Below are 6,000 nucleotides of genomic sequence, written 5' to 3'. Positions count from 1 at the left end.
ATCACACAAATCCCCTCATATGCAAAATTTATGAAAGAAATTTTGACGAGAAAAAGGTCTATTAGTGAGGTAGAGACAGTAGCTTTCATTGCAGAGTGTAGTGCCGTACTTCAAAATAAGTCTCCACCTAAATTGAAAGATCCGGGTAGTTTTTCTATCCCTTGTCATATTGGTAATCTTCTGATTGATAATGCATTATGTGATTTGGGTGCTAGTGTTAGCGTCATGCCATTATCTGTGTGTTCTAAGTTGAATATGGGTAAATTAAAAGCTACCAATATAACTCTACAAATGGCCGACCGTTCTTTCAAATACCCCCTAGGTGTTTTAGAGGATGTCCCCGTTAGAGTAGGTAAATTTTATATACCTGTAGATTTTGTTGTTCTTGATATGGCTGAGGATATGCAAACCCCAATTATTTTGGGTAGACCATTCCTTAACACTGCAGGAGCAATCATAGATGTTAGAAGTGGTAAGTTAACGCTATCAGTAGGGGACGATAAAGTGGTTTTTAATCTGAATAATACCCCTAAAAGCTCCATAACTGAGGAGAAATGTTTCAGTGATAACACGGTTGTCAATTATTCTAACAAGCCCAAGCTCTTGAAAAAGATCCCTTGGAGGCGGTATCTTGTGTTGCATCCTTTCAGATGAGATTGACAAATGGCAGAAGAAAGTCAATGCAATAGAAAGAGCACTCTACAATGTTGGTCTTGGTTTCGAGGATGAACAAGTGGAACCGATCGATCAAGTTGTGCGAATCGAGCCTACAGTATGTTTTCCGCCAGATCGAGTTGCAAGTGTTGAACGCAATGACAATTTGAAGCAACATTCGATCGAAGAAAGGTTTTTAGTGCATAGCATTGAAGATCCCCCATCCCAAGTCAAGGAGGATCCACCAGATAAGGCAACTTGGCGTCCCACAGGTTATATCAGGAAGCCGCATCGCAGCCTATACATCGCTAGACCGGGTGAGAAACCACCCGATCAAGCGTTAGGCCAAGGGTCTTAGGAATTGTACTTGGTAAGAAGGTCGTGCGGGACCTAGAAAAACCAGCGCTTTGCGGGAGGCAACCCGTATTTTTAATGCTTTTTAGACTAGTTTCTCTTTTCTTTTTCTTATGAGAGGAGAAACGAGGGAATTTAATGAGTTTTATGAGTGTTTGTACAGATTTGAAGGAAAAGAGTTAGACAACTTCTTGAGAACAGAATAAAATTAGCATTCCCCGATTTAGTCTCGGGCCCGACCGGGCGAATCTCGCCCGACCGGGCGCGAGAGCAGGGCTTCAAAAATAAGAAATTTCGCCCGACCGGGCGTGAATTTTGACGTTTACGGACTATTTTGTCCGCCCGATCGGGCGAGCTTTGCTCGACCGGGCGCGAGAAGTGAAGAAATTTTGGGTAAAAAATTGCCCGATCGGGCGACTGCCGCCCGACCGGGCGCGAGAGAAAGGGGGAATCAGGTTGTCAGATCGCCCGATCGGGCGCGAGAAACAACCTGATATTAGATCAGATTGCTCGATCGGGCGAGTCACCGCCCGACCGAGCGCGAGCTAAGTTCCGCGACTTTTTCTTCGTCTTTTCTTCTTCTTTCTTCATTTCTTCTTTCTTTCATTACTTTTTCTCTCTAAAACTCAAATTTTCTCTGACTTCTCTCTAAGATTTCTCCTCCATTACCAATCCAAATTCAAAACTTTTTATATATTTGTAATCCTCTCTTCATCCTCTTCACTCTCATACAAAAAATTTGAAATATTTTCGACCCATTTCTCTACATGGATTCAAAGAGGGTAAGATCAATTTTTGGTAGGAGCTCCAGCTCGAGGGAGGAGTATGACCCTGACTTGCAGCTCCCGTATTGGCCGACGATCCGAATCGTGAGCCGGGAACAGAAAGAAAGATTGGAGCATTTGGTCGGTCGTGAGGTAATCCCTTCTCGGTGGTTACACCGCCCTACCCTAGAATCATATGGTTTGTTTGATTATGTTAAACGATTTTTGAATGATATTGGCATGAGAAAATTCGTTGACATGCATTATCCTACATACCGAGAACTCACATGCGTATTTTTGTCCACTTTTCATGTTGTTAGTAGTAAAAATGGGCCTAATTTATTTTTCAGGTTAAATAATAGAAATATTAGTTTAACTTTTGTTGAATTCTGTAAAATTTTTGAATTAAATTCTGAATTATCTCACTAGTGGCATGAAGATTATAAAATGGGTGATTTATATTTTGTTTTGACTAGTTTACCTGCCCCCGACCCCCAACATGCTAGTACCAAACCCATTCACCACCCTGTCCCGAAAATCTGGCAAAGATTTGCGGGATTGTGTTTTTTGGGTAGGGTCGAGCCTCATAACGCTCAAACCAACGAACTAGCTATAATAGGTTACTATGTATACGGGTTCGGGAAATTGAACATAGGCAGGTTCATAGTTCATCACCTGAGTCGGCATGCCACAGCCAGCACCACTTCCAAGTCCCCTATCCGTTTAGGTGGCCTTATCACTCGATTAGCGGTGAAAAAGGCCGGTTTTGTAGTAGACGGACCCCACCAGCTGACCAACTGTGGACCAGATACCTACATGACTTCTAGGTATTTTGAGGATGTGGGGTGGGTTAGGCCGGTTAGCGAGCAGACACCCTTTTTGTGTATTCAGACTAGGAATGAGAAACCTTTGCCTATTTTTCCCCTTCCCAGTCCAGAATTGACCGCCTTTCCCCCAGGGCAACTTTCTTACACCTATGATGCTTTAGTTTCCAACGCTAGGGGACAGGCTTTCTCTCCACCTCGTATGTCCCATTCAGTCCCTCATGTTGACTCTGACCCAGTTTGGGATTTTCAGAGTATAGGTCAGGCCCTAGGACGTATTGAGCATGCACAGACTGACCTTAGGAGGATGGTGGGCTCTATTGACCACAGGTTAGGGTACTTGGAGAGGAACCAGGGTAGAGCTCTCTACCCTATGTACGATGATTACGCTCGTCGGGGAAACATTCCTGACGACGCTATTCACCCTGACTGGTTTCAGCCTCCACCCCAGGGATACGGTAGGGATCCAACTGCCCGTGGTATTTACTCTGACTATTCTTCCTTTTTCGGGTACGGGCAGGACATACCTTTCGGGGGACCGGCGGGGGGGAGTTTTCACGCTGACTATTTTGGTGGTAGCTCTTCTGGTGCAGGTAGTGCAGGTGGCAGTGGAGGTGCGGACTTCAGCTCGATGGACGAGGATGATGAGGACTAGCTATGCTGGGCTAGTTTCCGAGCCAATGAGGACATTGTTTGATTTTGGCTTGGGGGAGATTTTGGTTTGGTATTTTTCTTTTTCTCTTTTCTTTTATTTTTGGTGTGTTTTCTTAGGTTAGATTTTTCGCTTTCTAGGTTAGTTTTATTGCTTTCTTTATATATTAAAATACAAAAAAAAATTGAAAAATAAAAAAAAAATCCAAAAATACGTTCCAATGAGTTATAAATTATGCTTCCCTGTACCCCTTACTTTAGAAATTTGTTTTGATCCTTGGTATTTGATGATAGGCATTGTGGATTAGTTGATCATGACATGATGTTTGATTGCTTGAAACCTTTACATGCGTCAATTTTGTCCAACTACTTGTGAATATAGTGCTTGACTAATTGATTTGGTTAGGAAATGTGTGATAGTTTCATAGTTCCTGGTATGTCAATGAATTTGAGTATTGGTTTGAAACTATAAGTAATGTTTATATGATTCATTATTATGCACATTGTGGAGGACGAAGGCATTTGTTCTTTTAGGTAGCCTCCAGACATTGTAGATACATTTGTTCCCTTCTTGCTACCCATGTTGTTGCTTTGACTTTTTGTTGTTTATTAACCATATTACAAGCCTATTTTTCCCCATTGGTTACTAGTCCCAAGCTTGGCTTGGGGGAGCTATTAGTGAGTGAGGCGAGGGAGTTTGTAGTGTGCTTATTATTTGCACAACTTGGGTGGGACTTTGAGAAGTTGTTTTGTTGTTATTCATGTTTATTTTTGATGAGTTTGAGAGTTATATTTTCTTGAAAAAAATAAAGCATGATGTTATGAAAAAAAAAGAAGTTCAAAGAAGAAAAAAATGTAAAAAAAAATAAAAGAACCTCAAAAGAAAAAAAGTGTTCAAATGTTCTAGTTTGAGGTAGATCAAAAGAAAAATGATAGAGCTTTAATGAAAAAAAAAACATTACAAGTTTGGAAAATAAGTTTGTTTATTCACTCCACTTCATTATTTTATTCTTATGAGTGAAATTGTAAGTGTTGGGTTTATTTATTATGATTGGAGTATATTTGGTTGATGTTAGAGTTGGTTATGTAGGAGAGATGTTGATCATTGTTTATTTTTGATCATGGGTTTTATTAGGATTGGCTCCTTTAAGAATAGCTTTTCTCTCACTTATTCCCAAATTTATCCTACCCTTTACCCTAGCCTTACATTACAAGCTTTAAAGACCTTCCGACCTTTGTGCTTAGAATTGTATGAATGTGAAAGTGTTGTTTATCAATGCAAGTTATGATTTGGCATATTTCGAGTCGACTAGTAGGATTGAACGTTCGTTGTTTTATACACACGAGAGTGTGAGTTGGGAGAGCATTGTTCACATTAAAGGGGTGGTTGGAGAGCGATCGATTACATCTTTTACTCGCCACATAAATGAGAGTCGAGTGTGTGAGCACTAGTCTTGAATTCTATATGCTCTTGTGGTTTGCTCTGTTTGACAATTGTTAGGGAAGAAAGGTAATTGGATGGATTTGATTGGTTGACTCTGAAGTGTGTTTATTTGATTTGCCTTGGATCGTTTGTGCTTGATTTTTACTTATTGGGGTGAAGCATATTTATTGATTCATTGGTGAGATCTTTGCTTAGGGACAAGCAAAGGTTTGGCTTGGGGGAGTTTGATGTGTCTATTTTATATTGTATTTTACCCCCGTCCCTTGGTCGTAATTAGTAGTGTTTTTGGCTCTTTAAAGCCACTTTTATTACTAATTGGTGTTTTCTAGTGTTTTTGTAGGTTTGGTTGACTTTTGCAGGGATTTATGCTTTTGGAGTATTTTCCCGAGATATTTAGGAGCAATCACGAGCATTGGAAAAGCACGACCAGATTTTATAGCCCAGGGCCGGTTAGAGCCATCGAACCGGTGATTAAGGGCTCGGTATAGGTGATACCGGGGTGTTTGGACCGAGTATTCAAGACCCAAAGAGGAAACCCAGGTTGACCCGAAGAATTGGAGCCCAATCGAAGTCCAAATATTGGCCCAAATGAACCGCCCGGCCAAAAAGGCTGGCGCCCAGAGGCGCGCCCGGCCGGGCGGGAGGAGCGCCCGACCGGGCGCGAGATTAGTGTTAGAGGTGAAAAAAGGCGCGCCCGATCGGGCGGTGCCTCGCCCGATCGGGCGCGTGTATATTTAGGAGACGATTAGCGTCGTTTTAATTTGTTTCAGTTTAGGATTTTTGTACGGAGTATAATTACTCCTCCGTAATACGATTTTAGGACCTCTTCTTTTTCTCTTAATCCTTTCTCTTTGACTTTCTCTCTCTACTTAGTTTTCTCTCTCTTAACATCTCTCTAAACTTTTGTTCTTAATCCTTTGATTAATTCCAGATTTATTTTGGTAACGATATCTCTTCCCTTAATCTTAGTTATTTTATTTTATTCCTTTGATCATGATTTATTCTATTATTTTGATTAGTTTAGTTTTTAATATGTGTGAGTAGTTTAATTTCTAGGGTTTATGGGGATCTAATAAATAATATGAAGGGGTAAATTATTGTTGTTAATTATCAATGCTAGATTAATTTCCTATTGATTGATTTAATGCTCTGTGACTAGATTAGGCCTATCTTTTATGCATGAGTTTGACAATATTGATTCAAGAATCGAGAGATGAGAATTAATGTTTAGGTCTAGTTTCAATAGGCAAGCTAATTTATAAATGGTTAAGTCAAGATTCGAGAGATGAGGTTTAATACCGATAGATTA

Source organism: Chenopodium quinoa, unplaced genomic scaffold, assembly GCF_001683475.1.
Source record: "Chenopodium quinoa cultivar QQ74 unplaced genomic scaffold, ASM168347v1, whole genome shotgun sequence".
In the NCBI taxonomy this organism is placed as follows: Eukaryota; Viridiplantae; Streptophyta; class Magnoliopsida; order Caryophyllales; family Amaranthaceae; genus Chenopodium; species Chenopodium quinoa.
This window is presented reverse-complemented; position numbering follows the sequence as displayed.